At 48.4% G+C, this 19,888-nt stretch overlaps 1 protein-coding gene and 1 long non-coding RNA gene across 9 annotated transcripts in view; one reads left to right on the top strand and one right to left on the bottom strand.

Annotated features, from left to right (window-relative positions):
- FOXP1 (forkhead box P1) overlaps positions 1–12,191 on the bottom strand; it is a 376,943-nt gene extending 364,752 nt beyond the window's left edge. For 4 of the 8 annotated variants that reach the window (XM_071439343.1, XM_071439351.1, XM_071439350.1 and 1 more), the window contains exon 1: positions 11,320–11,473. The gene's annotated coding sequence lies outside the window, so the exon portion shown is untranslated. Of the gene's footprint in view, positions 1–6,304; positions 6,324–10,546; positions 11,287–11,319; positions 11,475–12,104 lie in introns of those variants that run through there. The other 4 variants (XM_071439345.1, XM_071439352.1, XM_071439344.1 and 1 more) reach the window with 4 other exon arrangements.
- Positions 10,809–18,910, top strand: LOC139595762 (uncharacterized). The gene is made up of 3 exons (XR_011681125.1): positions 10,809–10,877; positions 16,866–17,017; positions 18,694–18,910. It is a non-coding gene; the product is annotated as an uncharacterized lncRNA (long non-coding RNA).
- The last annotated feature ends 978 nt before the right edge of the window (positions 18,911–19,888 follow it).

The following is a 19,888-nucleotide window of genomic DNA, read 5'->3' as shown; positions in this document are numbered from 1 at the left end:
CAGGGCAGAGGCTGCACCACAGCTGCCTCAGCCCAGGGACAAGCGCATACAAGGAGCAGAGATGCTCTAAAAATCACGCACTGCTTCAGTTAATGACACAGATTTACTCTGGGTGTTAGCCTGTTTTGCTAAAAAAAGCCAAGCAGATTTTTTTTCCTTTTTTCCTGGTGCAAACTGTCCTTTATAGAGACTATTAATATCCCTCTTCCTTCAGTTTAAGCTCTACTTCTCTTCCTTGTTCTCCCACTGACTTAAAAGATAAGTTGCAAAACGAGATCTAATTTATCTCTATCTTTTGTCCTCATCCCTTCCCTCCTGTTACTGCCTGGACAGGCAGATTGCTCTGTAGGGAATCACTGCATGGAGCACACAGTTTATATTTGCTGCAACATTCACATTTTTAAGCAGAAAATGAAAGATTTTACCTAGTTTATACTAAACAGAACCCCTTTGGTTCTGGCCTCATGTAATTAATTCTGCACAAAGTAGTAACTTAGATAAAACACCTTGCTATAAGCAGCCACCTCAAACTGCTGTGAATATTCCTCAATATCAGACACCAGTGAAGGCAACAGCAGTGGATGGTGGCTGCCAGGAGGTTATGCTGAAACAAATGCATTTTTATTTTTCCCTCTAAATTACAAAAGATTATCATTTTACTCAGCAATGCCCCTTATTAAATTGAAACTCTCCACATCAGAATTAAACACATCCTATCTACTCAAAATGAAGTGTATTATTTATCAGTAATATTTAATGACAAAAACCTGATAACTTTTCCCGATTATACCACTGATTTCCTCCAGTCATGCATCATTGGCTCTGCTGGTCATTAGCATTATCACAGTGCATAAACTCTGGCTTAGGCAGCAAGTTTGATAACAGAGCCAGACACCTATAGCTACCATTTTTCAGTTTGTTCAGATTTACTAGTTTACCTCTCTATGAGCGTGCCTCTATCTAATGGCATCGATTAAAATCCCTAAAAATCCTAGACAGTAAATTTCCATTTCCACGCAACACGCTTCTGCACACTCAGAATCCCTCAGTAAATATAAAGCACTTGCTGAAAAATCAGATTTCCCCTTCAACTGGCTGACGACCCTTTTCCTGAAAGACTATACTCCAGCCAATCTGAAAAATAAATAGGAAATATTTAGCCTTCTCTGACTGTTTAATGCCAGGAATACACTGGATAGGCTTAAGATATTTTAGTTTAATTCACAGGCAATGCTCCATTTTAACTTCTATGAAATAGTATTTTTGAATGCTGCAGATACTGGTTTTATAGAAGTGAAGAAAAAAAATCGGAACAGATAACATGGTACAAAATCAACTAAAATATACCAAGATGGGTTTCTTCCATTCTCAGTTAAATCCTGTAAATAAAATGATGGATTAGAAAGGTTTCCTGAGCAAGACCATCATTCCTCACACTACTGGACTTCAGAAAACTTCAATAGGTAAGGCCAGAGAAAAACTTTAAAATACTTGTACAAACAATAATTTTGCTGCATACTTCTGACATTCCTCTTTCAAAGCCTTTTAGGTATCAAGTAATTTATCACTGAAAAATACATTTGCTCTTTTCCAAACCTACAATTCAGGTGCTTTACAAACTTTAATATATATTATCTGAACACACATACACAGGCATATCATTAAAAACTAACAAAAACAAATTTATTACGAGCTATTTCAGAGCCACCTTCTCCCAGTACTCATTTAATTCCATGACAGCAGGATAGGGCCCCTGACAACTCTCTGATTAAAATTAATTACTAAAGCTGTTAAGACATTATTACTATTGCAAAACTTACTGTGAAAAATCTCTCATCTAAATCTGCTAATGCAGGTACAGGCCATGATGTTCTGCACAAACATCCAGAGAGATTCTTATATGTTACACACATGAATATTCTAAGACTTTATTATTTAGCCAAACTGATTTTCTTTTAAATTTTTTTTTAAACTCAGTCCATCCAAGTGAGCTCCCATTATTCCAACAGGGGAATTTAGAGCCTAGGCCACATAACTTAAGCTACATCTGCCTGTGTTATGGAAATACAACTATTTATGAAATTCACCCGAGGGGGAGGAATAATTTACAGTGCACTGATCAACAGTTTGCATGGCACTGTCTGAAGGAGCCCTGTTTGAGAAGGAGAGCTGTTACAAAAGCAGAAAGTATCAATACTAACACAATTGGTGCCACTGGGTTATGCTATTTGCCGGCCAGAATCCATCTCTTGCACAGAAAATTTCAGTTTGGGTGTAGTTTCAGTATCACTGACTGCAGTATTAGAGGTTGGGACCATTATACCAGAACCAGCAGCGATTTGATGAGGCTAATCCCAAATTCTGTGATTTGCTGAGGGAAAAATTGGATCGGACCCTGGCAGCGAGCTTGGGAGCACGGGATGCAGGAGCGCTCACACAGCCCCTGCTCCTCTCATCCAGGGGCTTCAATCTGATCCTTCAAAAATGGAACAGTGAAAAATACTGTCCCAAAAATACTGTCATTGTTCTCCTCTGCCCGCCTGCTGCTCTACCTGCACCTGCATCATCCCCAAAACACACTTCCCTAACTGAGAACAAGCAAATGTCAAAACCCTGGGCAGGCACATCCTCCCCGGGACCAAGCTAAACCCAGCTTCAATGTGCTCCAAACCCAGTGTCTGAAGCCACACCATGATGCCCCACAGCCCCCTGCACTGCACTGCTTTTAAGGGGATTTCTACCACAGGAGGATTTACAAGAGTGATTTTAATGGAATTTCTCTTTCCAGCGCAAGTATAAGACGTGGGAACAGGGCTGGACGAGCTGCCCGAGTGGCTAACAGAGATTTGTCATGAGGTTCATGGAAGACAGAGTTCATGACTCACTGTCAGTGAGCTCACTGTTACAACATAAAAACTATTATTAAAAATAAAAATGCAAGTACCAAAAGGAACACTTGAAGAAAGTTTTAACTTCTTAATCCCAAACACAATACCCTTGAAATGAGGTTCGCAGCAGGCCCACTGGACAAAAATCCATAAAAGACAATGTTGCTATCAAAAATCTATTGGAACAGCACATTTTAGTTGAAAACCTCCCTCCCTATTTCTGCTCCCTTGGTATTCCCAGAAGTTGCTTAGGAAGAGGTGTCTCACTCAAGCTCATCTCCCAGCTTTCCAGCAGCAGAAAAACATACACTTCACATTCACTGTGCAACACCAGGAAGATGCTTTTTAAAACTGACATGGGCTCCTAAAGAAATATCAGTTAATTACTTAATCCTCCTTAATGGAATGATCAACATCCTTTCAGCAAACAAGGCTGTGATGATTTAACATTTTACTGCACTGGCGGAATTTACCCCGCTCCTCTCCGGTCTGCTGCGACCGCTGGTTTCTTTAGAATCAGTTCCATTTATTCACTTCTGCAGAGCAGCCCCTGCACCCAGACAAGGAAAAAAAACAATAGACAAAAATCTGCCTCGGTGTTATTCTGCCAAGGCCTGACCTCCACACTGACAGAAAGGCAGGTGGCCTGGACACCCAGGAAATCAAGGTACGAGGCAGCACAGAGCAACAAGCCCCAGCGTGAGCCTGGAACAACTTCATCAGCATCCCAGGAGCACCACTTCAAAAGGAGCTGGGGAGGGATGTTTGAATCCCAGCTCAGACAGCTCCTGAATCCCTGAGAACCCCGTGGCTGTCGTTCTGGCAAGAACAAAAGTCCTTTCAGGGCTCCACTGCTCGCTGCAACCAGACCCAGGCTCAGACAGAATTCTGCAGGCAAGTGTTGTGCAAGAAAGGGAATTCAGCATCGATTTTTGTGATCAGATGTTTAGTGGCTGCTCTGAACACTCCAGCAATCCCCCCTCACCATTTTATCTTCCTTCATCACAAGCTTTTTAATAGAGACATGACATTCTGCTTACTGCTGGGCTCTCTCTATTTATCTCTCTCTTAACAACGCTTTGGCATCATCGGCTCCGCTATCTAAATCAGCAATAGTGCATGTCCGGTCACATAAAACCAGAGAGGGCTTCCCGAGATGCCTTGGGAACTCTGACTACTCTGGTTTACTGATGTGTTAATATGCCCCATCCACTAATTAATGAACAAACAGCTTAGCCAGGGAGCTGGGGGAGGGACACCAACACGAAGACCGTGGAGAGCCCAAGGAAAGACACTTGACCCTAATTGTTAGCAACAAGATGACAAGACTGATCGGGAAGTACAGCTAAAACTCAGATCCAACATGAAAGGAAATGTCTGGCGAAGAGGGGAAAACTAACGATGCCATTGGAGGCTGCAGCCAACCTGCCGCACTGTGCCACCTTCTGTCGGGCTGTCAGCACTCAGTGCCCAGCACCTGGCCCGGGCTCCTCAGCACCACGCTCCCATCACATCCCTCTCTCCATGCCCAAATCCTCATCCTCCTCCTGTGACCCTGCAGCTCCAGGGTGTACACTCCAGCCAGGAAAAACTGGAGCTTGTCCCAACCCATGACGGGGTGGTGAGAAAGCGCGGCTCACGCTGCACCTTCCCAGCAAAACCACCTGCAGAATTCCAGCCAGTGGGTTTTAAGAAGGGCCAAAGTCTGGCTGAAGTTTCAGACAGACCCAGTTTTACCTGGGGCAAAACATTCTTCATCTTAAAAACAGCCTGGACCACATACCACAGCAGATATGCCTGTAGATGCACCAGCAAGAGGGTGCTGTGCCCTGTGTGCACTTTGGGAAACACTTCCATATGGAGTTCAAACCCTTGGAAAAAAGGTTGCAAGCTCTTTCTACCTGAAAAATCAATTCAATTGAGAGTCAGAACAGTGCAGGAAATGCTGCAGCACCATGCTCTGGGACACAAACCCAGGAGAAAGTTGATTCACAGATGGCACATCCAGCGCCGACACACCGCACACTGCAGAGCCCCAGTTTTCAGTGCCAGTTTTTTAATTTCAGTGCCCATTTTTTAAATTCAGTACCTCTGAATTAAACTAACTTAGTGAGGAAACAGGTTCTCCTAATAAAAACACACCAGCGAAAAGCAGTGTACAGACAGCACCATTAGCAGTAAACAATACATGGGAGAATCATCCCAATAAAACATTCTGGGTACTTATTTGTGTTGCTTTCTGAGACCATTGCAACTGAATGGGAAATTGGAAGGGAAAAAAGTCCACAATTATTTTCAGAATAGCACTCCCAGAAACACTGTAGCCTATCAGATCTATGTAAATATTTTACGATATGGGTTCCATTTCAGTAGATCTGTCAAGATATTTACAGGGCTTGACAGTATTTCTGCCTTTAATTAAATTTTCACACACATACTTTAATGTAATTTAAATAGATTATTAGTTGTCAGAATATAGTATAAATTTTGTTTACGATTTAGTTACTTTAAGTACTCACATTGAGGAAACTCATTTAACCCCCTGACTGAGGAGCATTAAGAGTTGAGATGAGACTTCTAAAGAGCTTCTACTGCCCTTTGCACTCTTGCAATAATCTTAAATTACTACAACTTAATTGCAATTTCAAGGCACTAAAATGGAGATGCTTTAAAAACAGCACCAGGAGGGTCAATGAGAGGAGAAAAATTATTTAGTCCTCCTCAGGTGCCTCTTAGGGAGAAACTGATTTTGCCCATGCTCTTCTCTTTGCCCATTTTCCATAGAATCCTGTCTTCATTTGCAGAATGACACGGAACAAAAAGTCATCAAGATTATTCTGGATACTTGCCACATCCAAACAGCCATTAGACATAAGCCTGCTCACTTGCATGCATGGAAGAGACCCGTGCCAGGAGAACAGAAAGACAAAACCCTAGAGCACATTTGCAGAGAAGGCTGCACACGAACAGAGCCAGCAGCTTCTCTGACTTGGGAGCTCCAGTGCTGGAGTAAGGAAAAAGAGCACGTGTTAAACCAGTCCAGAAATCCCAACCAACAAATAAATGATCTCCGCAAAACAGCACAACCGATTCCTCTACAGCACAAAATAAATCTTTTTAACCTAAAAGACTACAGCGATCCCACAATTAAGTTTCTGCTCTAAGCACTGCATGGTTTATTCCATGCTGGTTTTCCCCCCCCCTCTCTCTACACTGGCATCACCTTGTTACCTGCAGGAGCTGCAATTCCCAGCACAGCGAGCTGCGGGGATCGAACCGCGCAGCGAGCAGGCTGCGAGCAGCGCTTCTGTCAGCGCAAAACCAACCACTTCTAGCAACCACGAGATCTTCTCCGTCTCTTCTTGCAATGAGACACTTCACAAGGCTCTGGCCAACAGACAAACAATCAGACTCACGATTTGAACACCGCTGTGCCTCAGCACGGCCGGCGCTGACGCGTGTCCTCGGTGGCACGACGTTAAGGGCTCCCAGCCTGGCCATACCTTTCGAAGCTCTGGAATAAAGTTTGCTTGCCAGGACCTCTAAGAACGGTCTCAAAGACGCTGCTGATCTCTAGTGCACAGCGTCTCTGAATTCCACCTAGCAAATGCTTTCTGGCTTCTCCTGCATATCACATCTCTGCCGAAGCGCTCGCCGGGTGTGAAAACACGCTACTATACGTGGAGGGAGGGGGAGAAAAAGTTTCAGTGATACCAGTTAGTGGCACAGACCAAAAGCCAAAGGCAGCGACATCAGCAGAAGCCCCAGTTGATGCCAGCACACTCTGGATCAGGCCCAGGGTGGCCGACTGCACCCTGAGCTCATCCCTGGGGACACAGAGACCACGCCATGCCCACGAGCCATGTTCAGAGCAGGGTGCCACCATGTCCCCATGCTGCTGACCACCCCCTGGGCTTCCCCTCCAGCCACCAGCCCCTTCCCACCTGCTTCCCCAGCAGAGGCTCGCAGGGAAAAGCTCTGACAGCAAGGCTCATCTGAGGAATAATTAAAATGCACTATTTAATTCAGCTTAAATACGGACAGCAAACAAAACCCTCGTGCACCCGAGCCCTGCAGGGCCTGATCCCGCTACCCCTGCAGTGGGAACCCCCAGGAAAGCTCCCTCCCAGGCACCCTGTCCCTGCACACACAATGCTGGATGTGCTGGGAAGGGCAGGAGAGGCCTGAACAAACGCTGCAACTCCAAAAGACACCCAGCTACCTGCAAAAACCCCACCGAGCCTTCTTCAGCCCTGGCTCAGCTGCATAAAAATATTTCAGCTCAGTGCCTTGAAGTTGCAATTAAATTGTAGTAATTTAAGATTATCACAAGAGCAAAGGGCAGCAGCAGCTCTTCAGCAGACTCCTCTCACCACTTAATGCTCCTCAGTCTTGGGGTTAAATGAGCTTCTTTAGTATAAGTACCTTAAAGCAAGTGAATCGTAAACAAAATTTATACTATTTTCTGACAGCATATAATCTATTTAAATTTATTAAAGCTTCTTGGAGAAAATTTAAGATGACAGAAGTATCATTATGCCCCATAAATAACCGGACAGCCTTGCTGAAATAACTGTATTTTACATACAAATCCTACATATGTGTGCGCATAAGTTATTCCATTTGATACACAAATACATGCTCAACGGATATTTCACAAAAGGAACTGTGTTATCCAGTTCAATCTCTCAATATAAATGACCACAAGAGGTACGAATACTAAACACTAGGTACATTCCATATATTTACCTTTTTACTACCAGCCTTTTTCGTAATTTTTACAGTGCTATGAAACAGGAGTAATTCAGGAGCTACAAATGTTTACAGTATATCACATCAAGGATGATAATGCGAATTTTAGCTCTGAAAAAAGGTGATCCACTCCATGAGAAACGCACACTGCGGCGTATGCTGCACGGGAATGTCCGATGCACAATTCCCTGCTCAACTTCCCTGCTCCTTCTCCTACCAGGGCAAAACCCAGCTGTGTTACGGTTACTGGTGGAACTGATTTAAGCAGAAAATGTTTATAGATGTTAAAAAACATTACACATTACACAAAATGGCTTAATAGCATACATGTGCATGTTTAATGCACATAGTTTTTATTGTCTAATTAAAATATATACCATAAAAAAATCTTTACAGGCTTTAGAGTAAGTTATGCAGGACAGTTATGAAACCTTACCTTACAGAAAGTATAAAGTAGTTATTGTGAGATCTGCACTGCTAATTAAAAAAATGCTTATGCAAAAAGATTTAGGATTTCTTAATTCTTCAGCAGATGTGCACTTGGTCTGCCTCCTGATTAATACACATTAGGGTAACAGCCTCTTACTTGGATTTTTTTAAAAATTGGTATTTCCATTGTTTTAGAATTCTTTAAAGGAAAGAAAGTGACACATATTTAAAGTTTGAGTTCAAGTGTTTGAATACAAACATGAAACTGTCACACAACAAAACTAACCTCATTCCCCTGGTTCATTTCAATTAGTACCTAAATCCTAGCTGTTTATTGAAGTAAAATCAAGTGCCTATTAATACTCTTTACTGGTATTTCCATGAAAAACTACACAGTAACAGTCTCTGTGATACAGCCATGAAGACACATTACACACAGTCTTACAAAAATCCCCGTGTATCAAAACCAAGGTCCATCCTGACTGCTTGGCAACATGTTTGAAGGAAAGATATTACAAGTTTTCCAAACTCTAGGAATGCAGTCATCCAATATACAGTGCCTAATCAGAACCAAACTCCTCTATTATACACCAACACAGAACTTACACACAGAGAGAAAAAAACCAAATCCTCGTTTCCTTACAATTCAGCGATCCAGAAATAAAAGCTGAATTCCACAGAACTTTTAGGTTTTTTCTGCATTGCACTAATTTAATGCCTTCTTCTCTGCTGCTCTAGACAGCGTAAACATAATCAAATCCTAAGCCCCTCTTAAAGTGTAAAAATGCACTTCTAACCATCATCACTTTAAAAAAAACAAACAAACCCCAAACCCCAGCCCATGCACAAAAAACTAACTTTGCAATCAAAATCGTAAGCAACAGAAAGCCTTGTTTGAAATAGTAGTTATTTTTTCTCAGAGTTATCCTTTGGTTTCACAACAAAGATCAGCATTTGTAATGGTCCATTTCTGCATAAGTGAACATATAGCCTTGCTGCCTGATCGAATAGTCCAGAGCTTTCAGTGAGGCAGCTCCTGACAACAGCCCAGCAGCAGCTTTGTTTGATCTCTCCTGCCTTCCTTAATCTGGGTTGTCAAGGTTCACTTGTTGGAGGCTGTTTACTTTACTTTTTCCAGAAAAAAAAAAAAAAGTGATTTTTTTTTCCTGTCTCTCATACAATGACTAATCCAAAGACTAAGGGGGAAGAATGCTGCCAATGCAAGATGTTAAAGCTACAATACCTTTTTGCAATGAGATTTTAGCCGACACCTTTTGAATGGTAACTAGTGGAGAGCTTCCTCCCCCAGTGCCCTGGTCCATTCAATATGGTTGGGAGATAGTTCAAACAAAATGTGCAGGGGAAAAGCTTCAGAGGAGAGAAGTTGAAAGGAGTAGCCCCAATTTCCCTGTCTTCCCCCAAATCTAGTTGCCGAGATGCACGGTACCTCCTTGCCCACACTCACTTCTCTGGGAACTTGAGTTATTTCAGGCTCTCTCAAACTTACAAAACATAAGAGCTTCTCAGCAGTAACAAAAACTGTAAAAATAATATTAAACTGAGCAAAATGCATGTTTTCCAAAATATTAAAGTAAACTGTGGATTACCAGCACAGGCAAAAAAGTTTCTTCGATGACACGCTTGCAACTTTGTCTAATTAAGCAGCTGTCACTAGTGACATCAACATTTGGTCAAATCAGGTAAAATCCAAGTTTAGAAAAACTGTATAGAAAGCAAACACAGTTTAGAAAACTGTTTTAATATTTAGAACCATCCAGCACCCCAGAAATCAGCAGGCTATACAGTGTAGACGACACGCTACGAGCAGTACACATCCATTACTCACTCCGAGAACAGTTACTAAAAATGAAACCTTAAACTTCTGAGCACAGAAGTTGGGCTCCAGCTTCTCTACAGAAGCGGCTCGGAGAGCGCTCGCAGGCGGCAGATGCCTCGGGTAGGGACGGGAGGGCTGCGCGCTGCCGCCGCTGCCGGGCTTAGAGGGAACCGGGGGGAAAAGGACGGGGAAAAAGGAAAAAAACAAAAAAAGTAATCTCGCTCCGCTTGGCTCACTCAAAGCAAAAACACGCAATTAAAATCATTACAGCGAAGTGGCAGCAGAAGAGTCGCTGAAAGCGCGGCGCTCCGCAGCCCGCCCGGCGATGCTCTCCGCGCCGGGGCCGCGCGGTCATTAATAGTGACCGGGCGGTGCGGAGGGGGCTGCGCTGCGCCCCGCGGGGCCCTGCCCGCGCAGCTGCCCGCGCCCCGCTCGCTGGGCTGGTTTGGGTTTTTGTTATTTTTTTTTTCTTTTTTTTTTTTTTCCAGGAAAGAAAGGAACCCACAAACCGGCGGGGCGGGGGTGGGGAGGAGGGAGGCGCGGACACGCCGCTCGGCCGCCGGCAGCGCGCACCCCTCCGCTGCCCGGGGACGCGGCCGCGCAGCGCGGGCCGGCAGGTGCGCGGGGCGGCCCTACTTACCGGGCACCGGCGGCGGCTCCGCGGCGCGCAGCGAGCCGCGGCTCCGTCCCGAGGCTCCGCACCGCGGGGCTGCGCGGGAGGGGGACGTGCGCACACACACGCGCGCGAAGGATGCGCGGTCCGCACCCGCGCAGTGAGAAGTTGCGCCGGGCTGAGCCGGGGAGGCGCGGGTGTTTATTCAAACACTTCGTTTCAAAAAAAAAAAAAAAAAAAAAGAAAAGAAATGGGGGGGATGGGCGCAACGCGTCCCAGGGACCCGCGGTGGGGGCGGATGCGCTGCGCGGAGCTCCGCGCCTGCGGAAGGGGCTGCGCGGGCGTAAAGCCGCAACAGGTGCTCGGGGAAGGGGGAACGGGCAGCCGGGCACAGCGCGGGGGTGGGGGGGGCGCGGCCCCACCGCAACTTCTTGCCCCGAGTGCAGAAGTTGGGGCGTACGCGCCCGTTGCGCGGCGGCGCGGAGGGACCCGGCGGAAAACACGCGGAAAGCGCGAGCGGGGATGGGAGGGGGGCGGGACGCGCCGCATCCCACCACGGCGGGGAGTGCGCGCAGCGCGGGGCGGGGGGGAAGTTTCCAAAGTGGGCGGGGAGGGGGTGCGGACGGCCCCGCAGCCCGGGGAGGGGGCTCCGCATCCGCGCACCGCCGCCCCACACCCCCCCACCCCCCCGGTACCGCGGCGGCGGTCGGGGAGGGGCGGCCGGGCACGTGGGGCCGGCGGGGGGAAAAGTGCAACAGCCCCGGAGGAGCGGGGAAAGTGTCGGGGGGCGCCGGACTCACCCGCAGGACTCGGCCCTGCCGCTGCCCAGCACGGCGCGGCCGCGGCGCGGGCGGGCGGCGGCGCGGAGCGGCGCGGGGCTGCCTCCGTCCCGTCCCTCCCTCCCGTCCCTCCGGCACGCCGAGCCCGGGCGGCGCGGCGGCGTGCTCCGCCGCTCGGTAAATAACAATAGAGCCCTCCGCCCGGCGCCGCGCCCGCGGGCCCCGCACGCCGCCCCGCCGCGCCCCCGCCCCGCGCCGCCCCGCGCCCCCTCCCCGCCCCGCGCAGCCCCGCGCGGGCGGGCCGGGGGCGGCCCGCGACACCCCCGCGGAGGGAGATGTTGTTATTTTTTGCTGTTGTCAGTCTCTGACGTCACATCCACCTGCTGGGTAAACAAGGCTCGGCGCAAGGGAAAAATAATAATAAAAAAAAATAAAATAATAGAAGCGGGGGGTGAAGCGCGCAGGGGGTGAAGGGCGAGAGCCCCGCAGGCGCGGAGCTCAGCGGAGGACGGCCGGGGGGGCGGGGGGGGGGGCCGGACCGGGGGAGGCGGGGCGGCCCCACGGGGAAGCGAAAGTGGCGGTGGAGCGCGGTGCGCAGCGCTGCGCATCCCTGCGCACCCCTCCGCACCCCGAGGGACAGCTCCGCGCCTGGGCCGGGGCCGCTCCGTCGGCGGGGGCGCAGCGCTGCGCACCCCTACCAACTTTTCTGCAGCCGCGCGGGGGGCAGCGGGGCATCAGGCCGGCGGAGCTGAGGGATGCGGTGGATCCCGGACTGCCCTCCGCGGGTACCCGCGGAGCCGCCTTACCTGCGCGGAGCGGCGAGGCGGGCGCTGCCCGCGTTCCCCCCGCAGCGCCCGCCGCTGTGGGCGCAAACACCGCTTAGACACACTGCGCGGGTGCGCAGCGGCGCGCACCGGCCGCTGAGCGGGACTGACCGTCCCGGGGACGGGGCTGGGTGCCCGCCCGTAGCCGCTCCGCGGGGGTGGGTCCGCATCTCGGTGGGTGCGCGGAGCGGCAGCGCTCCGGCCGCACCGGCAGGGCCCCCGAGGAGAGGGGTGGCAGCGCCCGCGGGGAGAACGCGAGAGGGGGGAGAGCCGGGACCACCCGGCTGCCCCAGCCCTGCGGCTCCGGCACTCGCGCACCGCGAATTTTAACAGCACTGATGGCCTTAGCGCGGATTTGGAACCTCAGCGGCGCGGGGGCTCCCGTGACGGCGGCCGGAGCGGGCGAGGGGAGCGGCCCCGCCGGGCAGCCCCTCGCCCTGCCCTGCCCGGGACCCCGGCCCGCCGCTGCCGGCAGCACCGCGGCGCCCTCGGGACGGGGCTCGGGCGTCGGGCGCCCCGCGGGGATGGAGCGCGTCCTGCCCGGCGCTGCGGGCGGGAGTCAGCGGGCGGCCGCGAAGTTACCGAGCGACCGACCGACTCGTTCGGGGAAAAAACTCTTTCCTTGACCCGCCCGGCTTTCTTCCCTCCCTGTTTTTTGGGCGATCGCGTGTGGCTGCCCGCAGGCCTGACCCGGGGCCGGGGGCTATAGTTTCACACACTGTCAGGAGCGGTACCACGGGAGCCCCGCGCAGAGCCCAGCCTCTCCCCTAGTCCCGGTGCCCGCTCCCCGTCCTCGGCCCGGCCCCGGCGGCTCCGGCAGCAGCGCCGGGCCCGCGGCGCCACCTCCCGGCAGAACGGCGGGAGCCGCGCTGGCAGCAATTAAGACCTGGAATTACCCTAATAGCGAGGTACTTATGCGTAATTCATTATATTTTAAATAATTGAGAGAGGAAAATCGCTGCAAATAAATATTTGCGGAGGTGATGCTCGCGCCGCTGCCGGAGCGGTGCGCTCAGACCGGCGGGGAGCGCTCGGGGCCGGGAACGGGCGAGAGCCGGGAGCGGAGCGTTCAGCATCCCGCTTGTGCAGCCCCGGTACCGCAGGAGACACCGGGGTTTGTGTCACCGGGCGGGACCACCAGCTTTAAAAGCGAGCATCATCTTGTTATATCTTTTAGTTCATCTGTTTCTTCAGTAGGAAGAAAAAGGAGCTAAACCTGTTAAAATAGCATTTTTTGAACACTCTCCCCTATACCGCTAAGAAACAATACTTGTTTTACATTTCATCCTCGAATAAATGCTTATTGGCTACTTCTTCATCTCCTGTTTTTAACTTCACACATCCAAACCAGTATATCAACTCTGTAAAACATGATTAATTCCACAGACAGTACCAGCGGTGGGACTTCTCCCTCCCCTTCTGCCTATGTAGCTGCTAATTGTGCTTGAATTGTTTACTGCTGTATTGTTTTACAAGTGCCTGGAGAAAGATGCTTGATATTCCCACCACCGGCAGAACCATCCCAAGAGCAAATGCTTCACAGATTTTGGCAGGGATGTACACAGGCTACAACTACAGCTTGTTAGCTAAAAAAAAAAAAAATGAAGGTGATGACGCCTCTGTAATTATAGGTGTTACTTGTTATAAAGTCAGAATGTTTTCCAAGCTACTGTAATGCCACACCTTCAATGTCCCAGGAGCCAGGCTTTGGAGTCCTTTCTGCCTTAGTCACTGGTTTATGAGGCTTTGCAGAGCACATCACCAGGCTGAACGGCGGGTTCCTGGCCCACTTGGCACTGCTGCGTAGGTGCAAAGCCCATGTGGGTACTCAGCTGTTATTTTACCTTTTACATCAGACATGAAAAGATGAGATACACACCATGTACTGCCCCGAAAAGTTGGCGGACATAAAGAGGAATGCACATTGGATTTACAGCCTGGTTTTATGATTATCTGACTTTTGTTTCAAATAAGCACAAGCAGAAGCAGCCCTGTTAGTATACTCATACTGCAACTTGAGGCAAAACCCCTTCTTGGCAAAATGGTGGTTGCTGCTTTCCACATTTCCTTGTTTTTGGTGAAGTCAGGGCAAATCAGATCAGTCTGGCAAGAAATAACCTACGAAAAAGTAGAAAATGCAGCTCCACCCATCACATGGTACACCTGCAAGGTAAAATAACCGGACCTTTCTTTTGCTCAGAGAACTTCAAGGGCAGGAAAGGTCAACTTGCCTATGAGGGGGAGTTTTAAAAGGTGTAAACATCAGCTTAGAGACAAAGCCCTATGCTCTTGGCAACACTTGCACCAGCTTTAGTGGAAGATCTGTTCTCCAACTGGGGAAGTCCCACAAAGAGATAATGTGACACACCTAAGGTCTCAAGTTGGCTTGTCTGGCAAAATGAAAATAATAACTTCTCCCAAATGAGAGCTATAACCAAACCCAGATATTTTTTTAAATGAAATATTGTTGATGGGGAGGGGGGTTTCCAGCATACCAAATTCTGATCCCTCAGTTGCAAACGCATTTGCATCCGTCATCTGCTTTTGCTATTATTCTTTCCCAGTTTCCCTGGCCACAGTAGAAGCCATGTCCTGGCCTGTGCTGGGAGGACAAGCTGGAACAGAACTGAGCTTCCATGTGCCAGGAGGTGCCTGGCAGGACAGGGCTGCCCCACAGCCACCCTGAGGGCTGGTGCTGGGCTGGCTATGGCAGAGCAGGCAGCCAGCAGCACAGCCAGCTTGGTGCTGCTTGTAAGGCAAAGAAATGGCTGTGCTGCCCCGCAGCATCACAATCCAGGCAGAGCAGGCTGCAGCCTGGCTCCACACACAGGGCAGCGGGAGTCAGGCACAGAATAAATGACATTTTGCTCTGTTGTGAGTCCAGAGAAGCTCCACTGCAGTCAGAGTTGGTTTGGATTTGCATGGGCAGTGCAGAGACATGAGTCTTGGATTCACCCCAGACTCCTCTGGGTTCCTGCTGGATGGGAAAGGCTCCCCACGTCCGTACCCACACTAATCCTCTCTGCTCCTGGAGGTGTCCCTCCAGCCGCCACTGTACCAGAAGCCACCTAGAGATAACTTTTCTATAGCACATTTCCATTTGGCCTGAGCTGCCAGCCAATACATATTTCCTTTTCCTGTGGGGGCAATGAATAGCCATTGTATTTTCGTTGGACTATTAATCTGCCTGAATTTGGTCGAGATTCTTAAATGAATATTCATGGGAATTAATGTAATTTAATTCCTATTGCTTCCTGAATATAATTACATGCCGTACATGAATTGGCAAACGCCACAACCCATCCAATCTTGCTGAAAGTCCATGGCTGATGAAACACCACGAGCTGGACACTCGTGCAGCACTGGAGATGCACAAAGCACTGCCAAGATCCAGCTTGACTTCAGGAGAAGAAACCAATAAAAGAGGGAAGATGTACACTGTAGGAAGCAAACACCACCTTGAGGGACAGAAAGTATGATTAAAAAGGTATTTTAATACAAGCTCTTCCCCAGGTATTTGTCTACATGTAGGGACTACATTAAACATTTATATTATTTTGAAAAAAGCTTTATTTCTTCCACTTTCTCACCCACAGAAAAACATCTTTCAGGGCCTCCTATCCTGACCTCTCCTGACAGACAGCATCTCTTGGAAGACCTTCAGCACATCCTACAAATAAGAAGTGCCCAAGTGCAATTCTCCTTCTCCCAGCAGCCCGCCTGCCCAAGTTCACGCTGTTCCCTGAATAATAAAGCATAATCAGCTCTGTATTAAAGCAAAACCTGTCCCCAGCATCAGTGCTACCAACCCCTGTCGTAACATAACAAGGACTCTTCCCAAAATATTTGGGCTTGCCCTGTCACAGTGAGAGGCGTTCAAGTTCAGCGCTCTGTCAACAATGCCAGGTGTCTCCTGAACCTCCGGCGCCCGAGCCAAGAGAGAGAGCTCAGAAGCACAGGAATAATCATTATTCACATTACTAAAATGTAACGGAATGTTTAAACAGATAACGTAACACAATCCCTCACAGCAGAAAAAAAAAATACTGTTTATTATTTATCCCTGTCAGATAGAAAATGAACTCAATCTCCTGGAAAGGAAAAGCAAGGCTCCTTTTTTTTCTTTCCCCTTCTTTCTGCAACTGACAGCCATGAAAAAAATATTCTATTGTGGCAGCTGCGCCCCTTCAAAGGGGCTGATGTTCGCTGTGGTTCTTGATAAACCAACTGGCAAATTTTGGGGGTGAAAAAGAAGTGACTTGAAGCCAAACACATCTAAGAAAAAAAAGCCTCTTGAAATCAAAAATCCAAGAACAATTTCATGTTGAGTCAATCCGAAGATTTCATTTCAATTTTGATTTTTTGGGGGAATAAGAAAAAAGACACACACCCCCTTGCTTGAAAATAAAATTAAAGGACATTTTGAACACAAAGTAGTTTCAAAATGAAAAATCAAAGTGTTTCATGTCAGAAGTGTCAAAACTAACAGCTTCAGCATTTGTCAGAGCTTTTTTGAGTTTTTATAAATGACAAGTTTGGCATGTGTGCACAGACCGTTTTGGTGCTGCTGAATCTGCATTTTTGCATGCAAAAAAAATTGGTCGGGTGAAATTTTCTGCGGAGAAACCGTTTGCCATTCCCTTTGTGTGGAGACCAGCAGCACTCTCCCCCATGGCTGCAGTGTGCAGGAGCCTCACTGACACTTCCAGCTCCTCTTTGGCTTATTAATATTTTACCCTTCAGTTTGCAGGGCTCCACAGGCCGGGTCTGTTCCAGAACCAGCTCCCTGGTTAGCAGGAGGAGGTACAAAGGTTAGGAGAGACCGACTGTGCATCTCCAGCTTGATGTGCTGCTGTGTGACAGGCGGCCACAGACCCATCCTAAGGTGACACTAGGTAATTTATTAGCTTGGTTCATTACTGCTAAGCTCCCTTTCATCGGCTTGCTGCCTTCCCAAAGTGAGGGTTTTCCAAAAATGTTTTATCCCAAAAAGTTGGGAGAGGTTACAGTCAGGTTTACACCTTATGTAGCAGGAGAGCAGGGGTGGAAAGTGAGGTATGTAGCACCTGAATTAAGACATTTAATTTAAAATCCTAAATTACATAAAAATCTTAAGTTACATAAATGCTATTGCTATAAAAATGTACCAGCAAGCATTTACAATATTAGCAACTGAATATATTCCTGCTAGGAAAGCAGCAGCCACCCGGATTTTGCAGGTCTGCTTCCAGCCTAGCTGACTTTGCTGCAGGTTTGGGACAGTGCCTAGTCCCCTGGGAAGGCAGCAAATAAGATCTTCTGCAGATAGCAGACACCTACCTGCCTTTTGCTACCCAATTTCTGTAACACTTTCTACATCTCTCTGATGACAGCAACACTTCTTGCTGTATCTTGACAACTTCTAATTAACCCAATCTCAGCATCTCTGAAGCTTTCAGAGGAAAACCAGCGTGCTTCTCTAGAGCAAGAGACCAAATCCAAAACACCATCTCCTCCTCTGACCTCAAGCACAGCCTTTACTCCATGGGGGATTCAAACCCCAGGTCATGTGCAGTGTGACTCTGCTAAAAGCCAGATTAGCTCCTTCCCTGCCTTCCTGGAAGGCAGCATTGGAAGAAGCCAGCAGAGATGGAAACAGATTTCTAACATCTTGTTGGCATTTCTGGGTCTGCTTAAACTCCTGCTGCAGGAGCACATGCAGAAATCTCCATGAGGACATGCCACACTTTCAGCTTCCAGTGGAACAAGCAGTCTCATCTCAGGGAATTGGTCTCCCTGCTCTCCCCACAAGTTCAGCATTGCCTGTGAGGGAGATGCAGTAATTGCAGCTGTCCCTGCGGTCCCTGCGAAGGGTTTTCTGTTGATGCTGTCTCAAAAGTGTTCTATGCTGAAGCATTATTTCATCTTAACTTTTTCCACTATTATGACTATTTTTTAATCCAAAAGTCCAACATCAACAAAGATTAAAGCTTTTAGGCTAGTTACATATCTATGAAAACAACAGTCTCCTGTGTCTTGGGAGATAAACACTACCAGATGCTCTAGTAAACACCAGAAAGGGGAGAGAAGGGGGGAAAAAAAGAAAGTGGCCAGGAGAAGGAAAGGGCTGAAAATAAGTTAGAAATAGCAGAACAGGAAACCAGAAAAGTAAATTCCTGCTGTTTCTGGCTCTGTGGCAGTGAAGAGGTTAAACCCCAGTACACTGCCATCTCTAGACAGAACTAGTTGTTATTGCATTGATAAAACCCCGGGTTGTGTTTTCCTTGTCCATTTTGACCCGTATCTGACGTTAGCATTGCAAATGATGTCTGTTGCCATTCAACTACTCAGAGTGAGCGGACAGAAACAAGACAGAGAGCTTAGCAAAGACGATACTAATGGAAGGGGTGGGGAACAGTCTGATTTACATGTAATTAATTATTATTTATGTAAAAACCATATCGTTGTGGTGGTTCTTGACATCATTTAAAGCCTCTTTTCAAAAGAGGAGTCTCCCCTGTTAGTGCAGTAATCTTTTCTGTGCTGCCAATATGAACTGTGAAAACTGATGGCCCATCACCACCACTTGCAGGGTTCTCATCAACTGCCCAAAGGAGAGAAGGACAAGAATCCTGCCTCCTTCATAACAGGTGACTTTGCATTACCAGGGCCATGGAATGCTAGCGAATCGTTCTGTGGGAAATCATCTGACCCGAGGCCAACACCATGCAGAAAAAGACAGAGTTATGCATTGCTATTGTGAAGAAGTTTCAGATTAAATAAATGTATTTTCTTCTGAACTTGTAAAATGATTAACTTATTTATTTGATTTCAGTATCTAATCACAAAATAATTACCTAACCCAGCCCCAAGGTATCTTGGCAATGTTGTTTGAGACAGACTCCAGCACAGACAAAAGCTCCCGCGGGAAGACATCAATCATCTTCCCGTACAAATGAAACTGGTCCACAAAAATGAACGGCACGGCTCCACCCCAGCTCTTTCAAAATTCAGCTGTCTCAGCCAGAGCTCCAGTCCAGCTCCCAGACACATCCCTGCCCACTGGTTTGCACAGGAGCCAGGTCAAACCTCAAGTGCATGGATTACATATGGCAGCATGACCCAATTTATTCAGGCTCTGCTGGACAAAATCTATACAGTGAGAAGTTTATTGACAGTGCCTCACTGGTTCTCTCTAATTTGTCAAAGAGGCTGCTGGGCAGGAAACTCTGTTAACCTCAATCATGGTTGGGACAGCTTAAAAGGAGCTGGACTCAAAACCAGGCAGGTCCCCAGCCACCTTCTTAATAAAGAAAAAAACCCCACAGCGCTAATTGGAGCAATTGGATGGGGTGGGAACTTTGGCCGGAGCCTGGGGGCGGAGGCTGGAGGGGATGGGATGGACAGTGCTCATTGGAGGGAGGGAAGGAGGGAGGGATGTCACCTGCACTCGTGGTCCCCACTCACACACTGCGCTCTCTGCGCAGCCCACGTGTCCCTGCACATCTCCCCACCCTCCCTCCTCTGGCCCACACCCACCTCCAGACACTGCACTGCCTCTGCCCATGCTGCCCGCTCACAGGGACACAGAGCGACACTGGTGGCTGCTGAGACCTCAGCCCTGTGCTGCCCAGCTTCATCAGGACACACAGGGCAATCCAGGTTTGCCTGCCACAGGCCAGGTGTACCAAACCAGAAGCACTGCAGGCAGAAACCTGCCTGAAGGTTCCCACCTACCCTTCTGCTTTTAGACAGCAGCACAACACATCCTGTTCTCCCATTGTCAC

The sequence above is a fragment of the Agelaius tricolor genome, unplaced genomic scaffold (genome assembly GCF_023055355.1).
Source record: "Agelaius tricolor isolate 1412-34295 unplaced genomic scaffold, bAgeTri1.0.p SCAF_14, whole genome shotgun sequence".
Taxonomy (NCBI): Eukaryota; Metazoa; Chordata; class Aves; order Passeriformes; family Icteridae; genus Agelaius; species Agelaius tricolor.
The sequence above is the reverse complement of the archived record's forward strand: the minus strand, read 5'-3'. Positions and strand labels throughout refer to the sequence as shown.